Source organism: Crinia signifera, chromosome 7 (genome assembly GCF_055691185.1).
Source record: "Crinia signifera chromosome 7, ASM5569118v1, whole genome shotgun sequence".
NCBI classification, from domain to species: domain Eukaryota; kingdom Metazoa; phylum Chordata; class Amphibia; order Anura; family Myobatrachidae; genus Crinia; species Crinia signifera.
The window spans coordinates 107,192,369-107,207,226 of NC_139223.1; the positions used below are offsets into that span (position 1 = coordinate 107,192,369).

Below are 14,858 nucleotides of genomic sequence, written 5' to 3' on the forward strand. Positions count from 1 at the left end.
TCTAACTGTTTTGGCTTAATGAAAAAAATCATGTTTTGGTAATGTAAAAAGACCTACAGGACATGATATTAGCAGGGGATCTTAAATGAAACTACTAAAGAGGCTCATACACTGTTTAGCTGCCAAAAGCAGTTGGAATTGGGCCTAAACAGTGTGGTAAGTCTTTAGGTGATGGCTATTGTGTCTGTTTGACCTCTTACAAATGTCTGTACTGGCATTAAAAAGAAAAAGTTTCCAATTTAAATAGCTATAGAATAAAAACAATTTGCCAGTAATGTGAAAAAACCTACAGCACCAGGTGTTCCCATGTGGTCTCCCACCCAAGTACTAACCAGGCCCAACACTGCTTAGCTTCCAAGATCAGACGAGATTGGGCCTATCCAATGTGGTATGGCTGTAGGTGAGACACATGCTCTTTTTTGCCCTCTTCTCTTCTATCACCAGGTAAGCTAATAAAAAAGCTTCCTAACTGTTTTTGCTTACTGAAAAAAATCATGTGTTGGTAATGTAAAAAGACCTACAGGACCTGATATTAGCAGGGGATCTTAAATTAAACTACTAAAGAGGCTCAACACTGTTTAACTGCCAAAAGCAGTTGGAATTGGGCCTAAACAGTGTGGTAAGTCTTTAGGTGATGGCTATTGTGTATGTTTGACCTCTTCTAAATGTCTGTGCTGGCAATAAAAAGAAAAAGTTTCCAATTTAAATAGATAGAGAATAAAAACAATTTGCCAGTAATGTGAAAAAACCTACAGCACCTGGTGTTCCCATGTGGTCTCCCACCCAAGTACTAACCAGGCCCAACACTGCTTAGCTTCCAAGATCAGACGAGATTAGGCCTATCCAATGTGGTATGGCTGTAGGTGAGATACATGCTCATTTTTGCCCTCTTCCCTTCTATCACCAGTTAAGCTAATAAAAAAGCTTTCTAACTGTTTTTGCTTACTGAAAAAAATCATGTGTTGGTAATGTAAAAAGACCGACAGGACATGATATTAGCAGGGGATCTTAAATTAAACTACTAAAGAGGCTCAACACTGTTTAGCTGCCAAAAGCAGTTGGAATTGGGCCTAAACAGTGTGGTAAGTCTTTAGGTGATGGCTATTGTGTCTGTTTGACCTCTTACAAATGTCTCTACAGGCAATAAAAAGAAAAAGTTTCCAATTTAAATAGCTAGAGAATAAAAACAATTTGCCAGTAATGTGAAAAAACCTACAGCACCTGCTGTTCCCATGTGGTCTCCCACCCAAGTACTAACCAGGCCCAACACTGCTTAGCTTCCAAGATCAGACGATATTGGGCATATCCAATGTGGTATGGCTGTAGGTGAGATTCAGGCACTTTTTTGCCCTCTTCTACTTCTATCACCAGGTAAGCTAATAAAAAAGTTTCGTAACTGTTTTTGCTTACTGAAAAAAATCATGTGTTGGCAATGTAAAAAGACCTACAGGACATGATATTAGCAGGGGATCTTAAATTAAACTACTAAAGAGGCTCAACACTGTTTAGCTGCCAAAAGCAGTTGGAATTGGGCCTAAACAGTGTGGTAAGTCTTTAGGGGATGGCTATTGTGTATGTTTGACCTCTTCTAAATGTCTGTGCTGGCAATAAAAAGAAAAAGTTTCCAATTTAAATAGATAGAGAATAAAAACAATTTGCCAGTAATGTGAAAAAACCTACAGCACCTGGTGTTCCCATGTGGTCTCCCACCCAAGTACTAACCAGGCCCAACACTGCTTAGCTTCCAAGATCAGACGAGATTGGGCCTATCCAATGTGGTATGGCTGTAGGTGAGATACATGCACTTTTTTGCCCTCTTCTACTTCTATTACCAGGTAAGCTAATAAAAAAGTTTCCTAACTGTTTTGGCTTAATGAAAAAAATCATGTTTTGGTAATGTAAAAAGACCTACAGGACATGATATTAGCAGGGGATCTTAAATGAAACTACTAAAGAGGCTCATACACTGTTTAGCTGCCAAAAGCAGTTGGAATTGGGCCTAAATAGTGTGGTAAGTCTTTAGGTGATGGCTATTGTGTCTGTTTGACCTCTTCCAAATGTCTGTACTGGCAATAAAAAGAAAAAGTTTCCAATTTAAATAGCTATAGAATAAAAACAATTTGCCAGTAATGTGAAAAAACCTACAGTACCAGGTGTTCCCATGTGGTCTCCCACCCAAGTACTAACCAGGCCCAACACTGCTTAGCTTCCAAGATCAGACGAGATTGGGCCTATCCAATGTAGTATGGCTGTAGGTGAGATACATGCTCTTTTTTGCCCTCTTCTCTTCTATCACCAGGTAAGCTAATAAAAAAGCTTCCTAACTGTTTTGGCTTACTGAAAAAAATCATGTGTTGGTAATGTAAAAAGACCTACAGGACATGATATTAGCAGGGGATCTTAAATGAAACTACTAAAGAGGCTCAACACTGTTTTGCTGCCAAAAGCAGTTGGAATTGGGCCTAAACAGTGTGGTAAGTCTTTAGGTGATGGCTATTGTGTCTGTTTGACCTCTTACAAATGTCTCTACAGGCAATAAAAAGAAAAAGTTTCCAATTTAAATAGCTAGAGAATAAAAACAATTTGCCAGTAATGTGAAAAAACCTACAGCACCTGGTGTTCCCATGTGGTCTCCCACCCAAGTACTAACCAGGCCCAACACTGCTTAGCTTCCAAAATCAGACGAGATTGGGCATATCCAATTTGGTATGGCTGTAGGTGAGATACAGGCACTTTTTTGCCCTCTTCTACTTCTATCACCAGGTAAGCTAATAAAAAAGTTTCGTAACTGTTTTTGCTTACTGAAAAAAATCATGTGTTGGCAATGTAAAAAGACATACAGGACATGATATTAGCAGGGGATCTTAAATTAAACTACTAAAGAGGCTCAACACTGTTTAGCTGCCAAAAGCAGTTGGAATTGGGCCTAAACAGTGTGGTAAGTCTTTAGGGGATGGCTATAGTGTATGTTTGACCTCTTCTAAATGTCTGTGCTGGCAATAAAAAGAAAAAGTTTCCAATTTAAATAGATAGAAAATAAAAACAATTTGCCAGTAATGTGAAAAAACCTACAGCACCTGGTGTTCCCATGTGGTCTCCCACCCAAGTACTAACCAGGCCCAACACTGCTTAGCTTCCAAGATCAGACGAGATTGGGCCTATCCAATGTGGTATGGCTGTAGGTGAGATGCATGCACTTTTTTGCCCTCTTCTACTTCTATCACCAGGTAAGCTAATAAAAAAGTTTCCTAACTGTTTTGGCTTAATGAAAAAAATCATGTTTTGGTAATGTAAAAAGACCTACAGGACATGATATTAGCAGGGGATCTTAAATGAAACTACTAAAGAGGCTCATACACTGTTTAGCTGCCAAAAGCAGTTGGAATTGGGCCTAAACAGTGTTGTAAGTCTTTAGGTGATGGCTATTGTGTCTGTTTGACCTCTTCCAAATGTCTGTACTGGCAATAAAAAGAAAAAGTTTCCAATTTAAATAGCTAGAGAATAAAAACAATTTGCCAGTAATGTGAAAAAACCTACAGCACCAGGTGTTCCCATGTGGTCTCCCACCCAAGTACTAACCAGGCCCAACACTGCTTAGCTTCCAAGATCAGACAAGATTGGGCCTATCCAATGTGGTATGCCTGTAGGTGCGATACATGCTCTTTTTTGCCCTCTTCTCTTCTATCACCAGGTAAGCTAATAAAAAAGCTTCCTAACTGTTTTTGCTTACTGAAAAAAATCATGTGTTGGTAATGTAAAAAGACCTACAGGACATGATATTAGCAGGGGATCTTAAATTAAATTACTAAAGAGGCTCAACACTGTTTAGCTGCCAAAAGCAATTGGAATTGGGCCTAAACAGTGTGGTAAGTCTTTAGGTGATGGCTATTGTGTATGTTTGACCTCTTACAAATGTCTCTACAGGCAATAAAAAGAAAAAGTTTCCAATTTAAATAGCTAGAGAATAAAAACAATTTGCCAGTAATGTGAAAAAACCTACAGCACCTGGTGTTCCCATGTGGTCTCCCACCCTAGTACTAACCAGGCCCAACACTGCTTAGCTTCCAAAATCAGACGAGATTGGGCATATCCAATGTGGTATGGCTGTAGGTGAGGTACAGGCACTTTTTTGCCCTCTTCTACTTCTATCACCAGGTAAGCTAATAAAAAAGTTTCGTAACTGTTTTTGCTTACTGAAAAAAATCATGTGTTGGCAATGTAAAAAGACCTACAGGACATGATATTAGCAGGGGATCTTAAATTAAACTACTAAAGAGGCTCAACACTGTTTAACTGCCAAAAGCAGTTGGAATTGGGCCTAAACAGTGTGGTAAGTCTTTAGGTGATGGCTATTGTGTATGTTTGACCTCTTCTAAATGTCTGTGCTGGCAATAAAAAGAAAAAGTTTCCAATTTAAATAGATAGAGAATAAAAACAATTTGCCAGTAATGTGAAAAAACCTACAGCACCTGGTGTTCCCATGTGGTTTCCCACCCAAGTACTAACCAGGCCCAACACTGCTTAGCTTCCAAGATCAGACGAGATTGGGCCTATCCAATGTGGTATGGCTGTAGGTGAGATACATGCACTGTTTTGCCCTCTTCTACTTCTATCACCAGGTAAGCTAATAAAAAAGTTTCCTAACTGTTTTGGCTTAATGAAAAAAATCATGTTTTGGTAATGTAAAAAGACCTACAGGACATGATATTAGCAGGGGATCTTAAATGAAACTACTAAAGAGGCTCATACACTGTTTAGCTGCCAAAAGCAGTTGGAATTGGGCCTAAACAGTGTGGTAAGTCTTTAGGTGATGGCTATTGTGTCTGTTTGACCTCTTCCAAATGTCTGTACTGGCAATAAAAAGAAAAAGATTCCAATTTAAATAGCTAGAGAATAAAAACAATTTGCCAGTAATGTGAAAAAACCTACAGCACCAGGTGTTCCCATGTGGTCTCCCACCCAAGTACTAACCAGGCCCATCACTGCTTAGCTTCCAAGATCAGACGAGATTGGGCCTATCCAATGTGGTATGGCTGTAGGTGAGATACATTCTCTTTTTTGCCCTCTTCTCTTCTATCACCAGGTAAGCTAATAAAAAAGCTTCCTAACTGTTTTTGCTTACTGAAAAAAATCATGTGTTGGTAATGTAAAAAGACCTACAGGACATGATATTAGCAGGGGATCTTAAATTAAACTACTAAAGAGGCTCAACACTGTTTAGCTGCCAAAAGCAGTTGGAATTGGGCCTAAACAGTGTGGTAAGTCTTTAGGTGATGGCTATTGTGTATGTTTGACCTCTTCTAAATGTCTGTGCTGGCAATAAAAAGAAAAAGTTTCCAATTTAAATAGATAGAGAATAAAAACAATTTGCCAGTAATGTGAAAAAACCTACAGCAACTGGTGTTCCCATGTGGTCTCCCACCCAAGTACTAACCAGGCCCAACACTGCTTAGCTTCCAAGATCAGACGAGATTTGGCCTATCCAATGTGGTATGGCTGTAGGTGAGATACATGCTCATTTTTGCCCTCTTCCCTTCTATCACCAGGTAAGCTAATAAAAAAGCTTCCTAACTGTTTTTGCTTACTGAAAAAAATCATGTGTTGGTAATGTAAAAAGACCGACAGGACATGATATTAGCAGGGGATCTTAAATTAAACTACTAAAGAGGCTCAACACTGTTTAGCTGCCAAAAGCAGTTGGAATTGGGCCTAAACAGTGTGGTAAGTCTTTAGGTGATGGCTATTGTGTCTGTTTGACCTCTTACAAATGTCTCTACAGGCAATAAAAAGAAAAAGTTTCCAATTTAAATAGCTAGAGAATAAAAACAATTTGCCAGTAATGTGAAAAAAACTACAGCACCTGGTGTTCCCATGTGGTCTCCCACCCAAGTACTAACCAGGCCCAACACTGCTTAGCTTCCAAGATCAGACGAGATTGGGCATATCCAATGTGGTATGGCTGTAGGTGAGATTCAGGCACTTTTTTGCCCTCTTCTACTTCTATCACCAGGTAAGCTAATAAAAAAGTTTCGTAACTGTTTTTGCTTACTGAAAAAAATCATGTGTTGGCAATGTAAAAAGACCTACAGGACATTATATTAGCAGGGGATCTTAAATTAAACTACTAAAGAGGCTCAACACTGTTTAGCTGCCAAAAGCAGTTAGAATTGGGCCTAAACAGTGTGGTAAGTCTTTAGGTGATGGCTATTGTGTATGTTTGACCTCTTCTAAATGTCTGTGCTGGCAATAAAAAGAAAAAGTTTCCAATTTAAATAGATAGAGAATAAAAACAATTTGCCAGTAATGTGAAAAAACCTACAGCACCTGGTGTTCCCACGTGGTCTCCCACCCAAGTACTAACCAGGCCCTACACTGCTTAGCTTCCAAGATCAGACGAGATTGGGCCTATCCAAAGTGGTATGGCTGTAGGTGAGATACATGCACTGTTTTGCCCTCTTCTACTTCTATCACCAGGTAAGCTAATAAAAAAGTTTCCTAACTGTTTTGGCTTAATGAAAAAAATCATGTTTTGGTAATGTAAAAAGACCTACAGGACATGATATTAGCAGGGGATCTTAAATGAAACTACTAAAGAGGCTCATACACTGTTTAGCTGCCAAAAGCAGTTGGAATTGGGCCTAAACAGTGTGGTAAGTCTTTAGGTGATGGCTATTGTGTCTGTTTGACCTCTTCCAAATGTCTGTACTGGCAATAAAAAGAAAAAGTTTCCAATTTAAATAGCTAGAGAATAAAAACAATTTGCCAGTAATGTGAAAAAACCTACAGCACCAGGTGTTCCCATGTGGTCTCCCACCCAAGTACTAACTAGGCCCAACACTGCTTAGCTTCCAAGATCAGACGAGATTAGGCCTATCCAATGTGGTATGGCTGTAGGTGAGATACATGCTCATTTTTGCCCTCTTCTCTTCTATCACCAGGTAAGCTAATAAAAAAGCTTCCTAACTGTTTTTGCTTACTGAAAAAAATCATGTGTTGGTAATGTAAAAAGACCTACAGGACATGATATTAGCAGGGGATCTTAAATTAAACTACTAAAGAGGCTCAACACTGTTTAGCTGCCAAAAGCAGTTGGAATTGGGCCTAAACAGTGTGGTAAGTCTTTAGGTGATGGCTATTGTGTCTGTTTGACCTCTTACAAATGTCTCTACAGGCAATAAAAAGAAAAAGTTTCCAATTTAAATAGCTAGAGAATAAAAACAATTTGCCAGAAATGTGAAAAAACCTACAGCACCTGGTGTTCCCATGTGGTCTCCCACCCAAGTACTAACCAGGCCCAACACTGCTTAGCTTCCAAGATCAGACGAGATTGGGCATATCCAATGTGGTATGGCTGTAGATAAAATACCGGCACTTTTTTGCCCTCTTCTACTTCTAACACCAGGTAAGCTAATAAAAAAGTTTCGTAACTGTTTTTGCTTACTGAAAAAAATCATGTGTTGGCAATGTAAAAAGACCGACAGGACATGATATTAGCAGGGGATCTTAAATTAAACTACTAAAGAGGCTCAACACTGTTTAGCTGCCAAAAGCAGTTGGAATTGGGCCTAAACAGTGTGGTAAGTCTTTAGGTGATGGCTATTGTGTATGTTTGACCTCTTCTAAATGTCTGTGCTGGCAATAAAAAGAAAAAGTTTCCAATTTAAATAGATAGAGAATAAAAAAAATTTGCCAGTAATGTGAAAAAACCTACAGCACCTGGTGTTCCCATGTGGTCTCCCACCAAAGTACTAACCAGGCCCAACACTGCTTAGCTTCCAAGATCAGGCCTATCCAATGTGGTATGGCTGTAGGTGAGATACATGCTCTTTTTTGCCCTCTTCTCTTCTATCACCAGGTAAGCTAATAAAAAAGCTTCCTAACTGTTTTTGCTTACTGAAAAAAATCATGTGTTGGTAATGTAAAAAGACCTACAGGACATGATATTAGCAGGGGATCTTAAATGAAACTACTAAAGAGGCTCAACACTGTTTAGCTGCCAAAAGCAGTTGGAATTGGGCCTAAACAGTGTGGTAAGTCTTTAGGTGATGGCTATTGTGTCTGTTTGACCTCTTACAAATGTCTCTACAGGCAATAAAAAGAAAAAGTTTCCAATTTAAATAGCTAGAGAATAAAAACAATTTGCCAGTAATGTGAAAAAACCTACAGCACCTGGTGTTCCCATGTGGCCTCCCACCCCAAGTACTAACCAGGCCCAACACTGCTTTGCTTCCAAGATCAGACGAGATTGGGCATATCCAATGTGGTATTGCTGTAGGTGAGATCCAGGCACTTTTTTGCACTCTTCTACTTCTATCACCAGGTAAGCTAATAAAAAAGTTTCGTAACTGTTTTTGCTTACTGAAAAAAATCATGTGTTGGCAATGTAAAAAGACCTACAGGACATGATATTAGCAGGGGATCTTAAATTAAACTACTAAAGAGGCTCAACACTGTTTAGCTGCCAAAAGCAGTTGGAATTGGGCCTAAACAGTGTGGTAAGTCTTTAGGGGATGGCTATTGTGTATGTTTAACCTCTTCTAAATGTCTGTGCTGGCAATAAAAAGAAAAAGTTTCCAATTTAAATAGATAGAGAATAAAAACAATTTGCCAGTAATGTGAAAAAACCTACAGCACCTGGTGTTCCCATGTGGTCTCCCACCCAAGTACTAACCAGGCCCAACACTGCTTAGCTTCCAAGATCAGACGAGATTGGGCCTATCCAATGTGGTATGGCTGTAGGTGAGATACATGCACTTTTTTGCCCTCTTCTACTTCTATTACCAGGTAAGCTAATAAAAAAGTTTCCTAACTGTTTTGGCTTAATGAAAAAAATCATGTTTTCGTAATGTAAAAAGACCTACAGGACATGATATTAGCAGGGGATCTTAAATGAAACTACTAAAGAGGCTCATACACTGTTTAGCTGCCAAAAGCAGTTGGAATTGGGCCTAAATAGTGTGGTAAGTCTTTAGGTGATGGCTATTGTGTTTGTTTGACCTCTTCCAAATGTCTGTACTGGCAATAAAAAGAAAAAGTTTCCAATTTAAATAGCTAGAGAATAAAAACAATTTGCCAGTAATGTGAAAAAACCTACAGCACCAGGTGTTCCCATGTGGTCTCCCAACCAAGTACTAACCAGGCCCAACACTGCTTAGCTTCCAAGATCAGACGAGATTGGGCCTATCCAATGTGGTATGGCTGTAGGTGAGATACATGCTCTTTTTTGCCCTCTTCTCTTCTATCACCAGGTAAGCTAATAAAAAAGCTTCCTAACTGTTTTTGCTTACTGAAAAAAATCATGTGTTGGTAATGTAAAAAGACCTACAGGACATGATATTAGCAGGGGATCTTAAATTAAACTACTAAAGAGGCTCAACACTGTTTAGCTGCCAAAAGCAGTTGGAATTGGGCCTAAACAGTGTGGTAAGTCTTTAGGTGATGGCTATTGTGTCTGTTTGACCTCTTACAAATGTCTCTACAGGCAATAAAAAGAAAAAGTTTCCAATTTAAATAGCTAGAGAATAAAAACAATTTGCCAGTAATGTGAAAAAACCTACAGCACCTGGTGTTCCCATGTGGCCTCCCACCCAAGTACTAACCAGGCCCAACACTGCTTAGCTTCCAAGATCAGACGAGATTGGGCATATCCAATGTGGTATTGCTGTAGGTGAGATACAGGCACTTTTTTGCACTCTTCTACTTCTATCACCAGGTAAGCTAATAAAAAAGTTTCGTAACTGTTTTTGCTTACTGAAAAAAATCATGTGTTGGCAATGTAAAAAGACCTACAGGACATGATATTAGCAGGGGATCTTAAATTAAACTACTAAAGAGGCTCAACACTGTTTAGCTGCCAAAAGCAGTTGGAATTGGGCCTAAACAGTGTGGTAAGTCTTTAGGGGATGGCTATTGTGTATGTTTAACCTCTTCTAAATGTCTGTGCTGGCAATAAAAAGAAAAAGTTTCCAATTTAAATAGATAGAGAATAAAAACAATTTGCCAGTAATGTGAAAAAACCTACAGCACCAGGTGTTCCCATGTGGTCTCCCACCCAAGTACTAACCAGGCCCAACACTGCTTAGCTTCCAAGATCAGACGAGATTGGGCCTATCCAATGTGGTATGGCTGTAGGTGAGATACATGCACTTTTTTGCCCTCTTCTACTTCTATTACCAGGTAAGCTAATAAAAAAGTTTCCTAACTGTTTTGGCTTAATGAAAAAAATCATGTTTTCGTAATGTAAAAAGACCTACAGGACATGATATTAGCAGGGGATCTTAAATGAAACTACTAAAGAGGCTCATACACTGTTTAGCTGCCAAAAGCAGTTGGAATTGGGCCTAAATAGTGTGGTAAGTCTTTAGGTGATGGCTATTGTGTTTGTTTGACCTCTTCCAAATGTCTGTACTGGCAATAAAAAGAAAAAGTTTCCAATTTAAATAGCTAGAGAATAAAAACAATTTGCCAGTAATGTGAAAAAACCTACAGCACCAGGTGTTCCCATGTGGTCTCCCACCCAAGTACTAACCAGGCCCAACACTGCTTAGCTTCCAAGATCAGACGAGATTGGGCCTATCCAATGTGGTATGGCTGTAGGTGAGATACATGCTCTTTTTTGCCCTCTTCTCTTCTATCACCAGGTAAGCTAATAAAAAAGCTTCCTAACTGTTTTTGCTTACTGAAAAAAATCATGTGTTGGTAATGTAAAAAGACCTACAGGACATGATATTAGAAGGGGATCTTAAATGAAACTACTAAAGAGGCTCAACACTGTTTAGCTGCCAAAAGCAGTTGGAATTGGGCCTAAACAGTGTGGTAAGTCTTTAGGTGATGGCTATTGTGTCTGTTTGACCTCTTACAAATGTCTCTACAGGCAATAAAAAGAAAAAGTTTCCAATTTAAATAGCTAGAGAATAAAAACAATTTGCCAGTAATGTGAAAAAACCTACAGCACCAGGTGTTCCCATGTGGTCTCCCACCCAAGTACTAACCAGGCCCAACACTGCTTAGCTTCCAAGATCAGACGAGATTGGGCCTATCCAATGTGGTATGGCTGTAGGTGAGATACATGCTCTTTTTTGCCCTCTTCTCTTCTATCACCAGGTAAGCTAATAAAAAAGCTTCCTAACTGTTTTTGCTTACTGAAAAAAATCATTTGTTGGTAATGTAAAAAGACCTACAGGACATGATATTAGCAGGGGATCTTAAATTAAACTACTAAAGAGGCTCAACACTGTTTAGCTGCCAAAAGCAGTTGGAATTGGGCCTAAACAGTGTGGTAAGTCTTTAGGTGATGGCTATTGTGTCTGTTTGACCTCTTACAAATGTCTCTACAGGCAATAAAAAGAAAAAGTTTCCAATTTAAATAGCTAGAGAATAAAAACAATTTGCCAGTAATGTGAAAAAACCTACAGCACCTGGTGTTCCCATGTGGTCTCCTACCCAATTACTAACCCTGCCCAACACTGCTTAGCTTCCAAGATCAGACGAGATTGGGCATATCCAATGTGGTATGGCTGTAGGTGAGGTACAGGCACTTTTTTGCCCTCTTCTACTTCTATCACCAGGTAAGCTAATAAAAAAGCTTCATAACTGTTTTTGCTTACTGAAAAAAATCATGTGTTGGCAATGTAAAAAGACCTACAGGACATGATATTAGCAGGGGATCTTAAATTAAACTACTAAAGAGGCTCAACACTGTTTAACTGCCAAAAGCAGTTGGAATTGGGCCTAAACAGTGTGGTAAGTCTTTAGGTGATGGCTATTGTGTATGTTTGACCTCTTCTAAATGTCTGTGCTGGCAATAAAAAGAAAAAGTTTCCAATTTAAATAGATAGAGAATAAAAACAATTTGCCAGTAATGTGAAAAAACCTGCAGCACCTGGTGTTCCCATGTGGTCTCCCACCCAAGTACTAACCAGGCCCAACACTGCTTAGCTGCCAAGATCAGACGAGATTGGGCCTATCCAATGTGGTATGGCTGTAGGTGACTTACACGCACTTTTTTGCCCTCTTCTACTTCTATCACCAGGTAAGCTAATAAAAAAGTTTCCTAACTGTTTTGGCTTAATGAAAAAAATCATGTTTTGGTAATGTAAAAAGACCTACAGGACATGATATTAGCAGGGGATCTTAAATGAAACTACTAAAGAGGCTCATAAACTGTTTAGCTGCCAAAAGCAGTTGGAATTGGGCCTAAACAGTGTGGTAAGTCTTTAGGTGATGGCTATTGTGTCTGTTTGACCTCTTCCAAATGTCTGTACTGGCAATAAAAAGAAAAAGTTTCCAATTTAAATAGCTAGAGAATAAAAACAATTTGCCAGTAATGTGAAAAAACCTACAGCACCAGGTGTTCCCATGTGGTCTCCCACCCAAGTACTAACTAGGCCCAACACTGCTTAGCTTCCAAGATCAGACGAGATTAGGCCTATCCAATGTGGTATGGCTGTAGGTGAGATACATGCTCATTTTTGCCCTCTTCTCTTCTATCACCAGGTAAGCTAATAAAAAAGCTTCCTAACTGTTTTTGCTTACTGAAAAAAATCATGTGTTGGTAATGTAAAAAGACCTACAGGACATGATATTAGCAGGGGATCTTAAATTAAACTACTAAAGAGGCTCAACACTGTTTAGCTGCCAAAAGCAGTTGGAATTGGGCCTAAACAGTGTGGTAAGTCTTTAGGTGATGGCTATTGTGTCTGTTTGACCTCTTACAAATGTCTCTACAGGCAATAAAAAGAAAAAGTTTCCAATTTAAATAGCTAGAGAATAAAAACAATTTGCCAGTAATGTGAAAAAACCTACAGCACCTGGTGTTCCCATGTGGTCTCCCACCCAAGTACTAACCAGGCCCAACACTGCTTAGCTTCCAAGATCAGACGAGATTGGGCATATCCAATGTGGTATGGCTGTAGGTGCGATACTGGCACTTTTTTGCCCTCTTCTACTTCTATCACCAGGTAAGCTAATAAAAAAGTTTCGTAACTGTTTTTGCTTACTGAAAAAAATCATGTGTTGGCAATGTAAAAAGACCTACAGGACATGATATTAGCAGGGGATCTTAAATTAAACTACTAAAGAGGCTCAACACTGTTTAGCTGCCAAAAGCAGTTGGAATTGGGCCTAAACAGTGTGGTAAGTCTTTAGGTGATGGCTATTGTGTCTGTTTGACCTCTTACAAATGTCTCTACAGGCAATAAAAAGAAAAAGTTTCCAATTTAAATAGCTAGAGAATAAAAACAATTTGCCAGTAATGTGAAAAAACCTACAGCACCAGGTGTTCCCATGTGGTCTCCCACCCAAGTACTAACCAGGCCCAACACTGCTTAGCTTCCAAGATCAGACGAGATTGGGCCTATCCAATGTGGTATGGCTGTAGGTGAGATACATGCTCTTTTTTGCCCTCTTCTCTTCTATCACCAGGTAAGCTAATAAAAAAGCTTCCTAACTGTTTTTGCTTACTGAAAAAAATCATTTGTTGGTAATGTAAAAAGACCTACAGGACATGATATTAGCAGGGGATCTTAAATTAAACTACTAAAGAGGCTCAACACTGTTTAGCTGCCAAAAGCAGTTGGAATTGGGCCTAAACAGTGTGGTAAGTCTTTAGGTGATGGCTATTGTGTCTGTTTGACCTCTTACAAATGTCTCTACAGGCAATAAAAAGAAAAAGTTTCCAATTTAAATAGCTAGAGAATAAAAACAATTTGCCAGTAATGTGAAAAAACCTACAGCACCTGGTGTTCCCATGTGGTCTCCTACCCAATTACTAACCCTGCCCAACACTGCTTAGCTTCCAAGATCAGACGAGATTGGGCATATCCAATGTGGTATGGCTGTAGGTGAGGTACAGGCACTTTTTTGCCCTCTTCTACTTCTATCACCAGGTAAGCTAATAAAAAAGCTTCATAACTGTTTTTGCTTACTGAAAAAAATCATGTGTTGGCAATGTAAAAAGACCTACAGGACATGATATTAGCAGGGGATCTTAAATTAAACTACTAAAGAGGCTCAACACTGTTTAACTGCCAAAAGCAGTTGGAATTGGGCCTAAACAGTGTGGTAAGTCTTTAGGTGATGGCTATTGTGTATGTTTGACCTCTTCTAAATGTCTGTGCTGGCAATAAAAAGAAAAAGTTTCCAATTTAAATAGATAGAGAATAAAAACAATTTGCCAGTAATGTGAAAAAACCTGCAGCACCTGGTGTTCCCATGTGGTCTCCCACCCAAGTACTAACCAGGCCCAACACTGCTTAGCTGCCAAGATCAGACGAGATTGGGCCTATCCAATGTGGTATGGCTGTAGGTGACTTACACGCACTTTTTTGCCCTCTTCTACTTCTATCACCAGGTAAGCTAATAAAAAAGTTTCCTAACTGTTTTGGCTTAATGAAAAAAATCATGTTTTGGTAATGTAAAAAGACCTACAGGACATGATATTAGCAGGGGATCTTAAATGAAACTACTAAAGAGGCTCATAAACTGTTTAGCTGCCAAAAGCAGTTGGAATTGGGCCTAAACAGTGTGGTAAGTCTTTAGGTGATGGCTATTGTGTCTGTTTGACCTCTTCCAAATGTCTGTACTGGCAATAAAAAGAAAAAGTTTCCAATTTAAATAGCTAGAGAATAAAAACAATTTGCCAGTAATGTGAAAAAACCTACAGCACCAGGTGTTCCCATGTGGTCTCCCACCCAAGTACTAACTAGGCCCAACACTGCTTAGCTTCCAAGATCAGACGAGATTAGGCCTATCCAATGTGGTATGGCTGTAGGTGAGATACATGCTCATTTTTGCCCTCTTCTCTTCTATCACCAGGTAAGCTAATAAAAAAGCTTCCTAACTGTTTTTGCTTACTGAAA

General features: G+C 39.2%; 26 non-coding genes and 6 pseudogenes across 26 annotated transcripts; all 32 read right to left on the minus strand.

Annotated features, from left to right (window-relative positions):
* Window positions 1-283: 283 nt before the first annotated feature.
* On the minus strand, window positions 284-402 carry LOC146022374 (5S ribosomal RNA). The gene has a single exon (XR_014451832.1). It is a non-coding gene; the product is annotated as a 5S ribosomal RNA (ribosomal RNA).
* A 344-nt stretch (window positions 403-746) lies between these two features.
* LOC146023278 (5S ribosomal RNA) lies at window positions 747-865 on the minus strand. Its single transcript, XR_014452701.1, has one exon. It is a non-coding gene; the product is annotated as a 5S ribosomal RNA (ribosomal RNA).
* Window positions 866-1,209: 344 nt separating this feature from the next.
* On the minus strand, window positions 1,210-1,328 carry LOC146024369 (5S ribosomal RNA). The gene has a single exon (XR_014453753.1). It is a non-coding gene; the product is annotated as a 5S ribosomal RNA (ribosomal RNA).
* A 345-nt stretch (window positions 1,329-1,673) lies between these two features.
* Window positions 1,674-1,792, minus strand: LOC146022047 (5S ribosomal RNA). Its single transcript, XR_014451515.1, has one exon. It is a non-coding gene; the product is annotated as a 5S ribosomal RNA (ribosomal RNA).
* Window positions 1,793-2,138: 346 nt separating this feature from the next.
* Window positions 2,139-2,257, minus strand: LOC146024023 (5S ribosomal RNA). Its single transcript, XR_014453420.1, has one exon. It is a non-coding gene; the product is annotated as a 5S ribosomal RNA (ribosomal RNA).
* A 344-nt stretch (window positions 2,258-2,601) lies between these two features.
* On the minus strand, window positions 2,602-2,720 carry LOC146023818 (5S ribosomal RNA). The gene has a single exon (XR_014453221.1). It is a non-coding gene; the product is annotated as a 5S ribosomal RNA (ribosomal RNA).
* Window positions 2,721-3,065: 345 nt separating this feature from the next.
* On the minus strand, window positions 3,066-3,184 carry LOC146022048 (5S ribosomal RNA). The gene has a single exon (XR_014451516.1). It is a non-coding gene; the product is annotated as a 5S ribosomal RNA (ribosomal RNA).
* A 346-nt stretch (window positions 3,185-3,530) lies between these two features.
* Window positions 3,531-3,649, minus strand: LOC146024654 (5S ribosomal RNA; annotated as a pseudogene).
* Window positions 3,650-3,993: 344 nt separating this feature from the next.
* On the minus strand, window positions 3,994-4,112 carry LOC146021681 (5S ribosomal RNA). The gene has a single exon (XR_014451158.1). It is a non-coding gene; the product is annotated as a 5S ribosomal RNA (ribosomal RNA).
* Window positions 4,113-4,457: 345 nt separating this feature from the next.
* On the minus strand, window positions 4,458-4,576 carry LOC146023046 (5S ribosomal RNA). The gene has a single exon (XR_014452477.1). It is a non-coding gene; the product is annotated as a 5S ribosomal RNA (ribosomal RNA).
* Window positions 4,577-4,922: 346 nt separating this feature from the next.
* On the minus strand, window positions 4,923-5,041 carry LOC146022988 (5S ribosomal RNA). Its single transcript, XR_014452421.1, has one exon. It is a non-coding gene; the product is annotated as a 5S ribosomal RNA (ribosomal RNA).
* Window positions 5,042-5,385: 344 nt separating this feature from the next.
* On the minus strand, window positions 5,386-5,504 carry LOC146024849 (5S ribosomal RNA; annotated as a pseudogene).
* Window positions 5,505-5,848: 344 nt separating this feature from the next.
* Window positions 5,849-5,967, minus strand: LOC146021588 (5S ribosomal RNA). The gene has a single exon (XR_014451068.1). It is a non-coding gene; the product is annotated as a 5S ribosomal RNA (ribosomal RNA).
* A 345-nt stretch (window positions 5,968-6,312) lies between these two features.
* On the minus strand, window positions 6,313-6,431 carry LOC146023201 (5S ribosomal RNA). Its single transcript, XR_014452626.1, has one exon. It is a non-coding gene; the product is annotated as a 5S ribosomal RNA (ribosomal RNA).
* Window positions 6,432-6,777: 346 nt separating this feature from the next.
* LOC146024321 (5S ribosomal RNA) lies at window positions 6,778-6,896 on the minus strand. Its single transcript, XR_014453706.1, has one exon. It is a non-coding gene; the product is annotated as a 5S ribosomal RNA (ribosomal RNA).
* Window positions 6,897-7,240: 344 nt separating this feature from the next.
* On the minus strand, window positions 7,241-7,359 carry LOC146025586 (5S ribosomal RNA). Its single transcript, XR_014454244.1, has one exon. It is a non-coding gene; the product is annotated as a 5S ribosomal RNA (ribosomal RNA).
* A 345-nt stretch (window positions 7,360-7,704) lies between these two features.
* LOC146025194 (5S ribosomal RNA) lies at window positions 7,705-7,813 on the minus strand (annotated as a pseudogene).
* Window positions 7,814-8,157: 344 nt separating this feature from the next.
* On the minus strand, window positions 8,158-8,277 carry LOC146024843 (5S ribosomal RNA; annotated as a pseudogene).
* A 345-nt stretch (window positions 8,278-8,622) lies between these two features.
* On the minus strand, window positions 8,623-8,741 carry LOC146022049 (5S ribosomal RNA). The gene has a single exon (XR_014451517.1). It is a non-coding gene; the product is annotated as a 5S ribosomal RNA (ribosomal RNA).
* Window positions 8,742-9,087: 346 nt separating this feature from the next.
* On the minus strand, window positions 9,088-9,206 carry LOC146022743 (5S ribosomal RNA). The gene has a single exon (XR_014452186.1). It is a non-coding gene; the product is annotated as a 5S ribosomal RNA (ribosomal RNA).
* A 344-nt stretch (window positions 9,207-9,550) lies between these two features.
* Window positions 9,551-9,669, minus strand: LOC146022935 (5S ribosomal RNA). The gene has a single exon (XR_014452370.1). It is a non-coding gene; the product is annotated as a 5S ribosomal RNA (ribosomal RNA).
* A 345-nt stretch (window positions 9,670-10,014) lies between these two features.
* Window positions 10,015-10,133, minus strand: LOC146022375 (5S ribosomal RNA). The gene has a single exon (XR_014451833.1). It is a non-coding gene; the product is annotated as a 5S ribosomal RNA (ribosomal RNA).
* Window positions 10,134-10,479: 346 nt separating this feature from the next.
* LOC146022376 (5S ribosomal RNA) lies at window positions 10,480-10,598 on the minus strand. The gene has a single exon (XR_014451834.1). It is a non-coding gene; the product is annotated as a 5S ribosomal RNA (ribosomal RNA).
* Window positions 10,599-10,942: 344 nt separating this feature from the next.
* Window positions 10,943-11,061, minus strand: LOC146022377 (5S ribosomal RNA). Its single transcript, XR_014451835.1, has one exon. It is a non-coding gene; the product is annotated as a 5S ribosomal RNA (ribosomal RNA).
* Window positions 11,062-11,405: 344 nt separating this feature from the next.
* On the minus strand, window positions 11,406-11,524 carry LOC146024866 (5S ribosomal RNA; annotated as a pseudogene).
* A 345-nt stretch (window positions 11,525-11,869) lies between these two features.
* On the minus strand, window positions 11,870-11,988 carry LOC146024060 (5S ribosomal RNA). Its single transcript, XR_014453456.1, has one exon. It is a non-coding gene; the product is annotated as a 5S ribosomal RNA (ribosomal RNA).
* Window positions 11,989-12,334: 346 nt separating this feature from the next.
* Window positions 12,335-12,453, minus strand: LOC146024322 (5S ribosomal RNA). Its single transcript, XR_014453707.1, has one exon. It is a non-coding gene; the product is annotated as a 5S ribosomal RNA (ribosomal RNA).
* A 344-nt stretch (window positions 12,454-12,797) lies between these two features.
* On the minus strand, window positions 12,798-12,916 carry LOC146024005 (5S ribosomal RNA). Its single transcript, XR_014453403.1, has one exon. It is a non-coding gene; the product is annotated as a 5S ribosomal RNA (ribosomal RNA).
* Window positions 12,917-13,261: 345 nt separating this feature from the next.
* Window positions 13,262-13,380, minus strand: LOC146022378 (5S ribosomal RNA). The gene has a single exon (XR_014451836.1). It is a non-coding gene; the product is annotated as a 5S ribosomal RNA (ribosomal RNA).
* A 344-nt stretch (window positions 13,381-13,724) lies between these two features.
* On the minus strand, window positions 13,725-13,843 carry LOC146024867 (5S ribosomal RNA; annotated as a pseudogene).
* Window positions 13,844-14,188: 345 nt separating this feature from the next.
* Window positions 14,189-14,307, minus strand: LOC146024061 (5S ribosomal RNA). The gene has a single exon (XR_014453457.1). It is a non-coding gene; the product is annotated as a 5S ribosomal RNA (ribosomal RNA).
* Window positions 14,308-14,653: 346 nt separating this feature from the next.
* Window positions 14,654-14,772, minus strand: LOC146024323 (5S ribosomal RNA). Its single transcript, XR_014453708.1, has one exon. It is a non-coding gene; the product is annotated as a 5S ribosomal RNA (ribosomal RNA).
* Window positions 14,773-14,858: the final 86 nt, after the last annotated feature.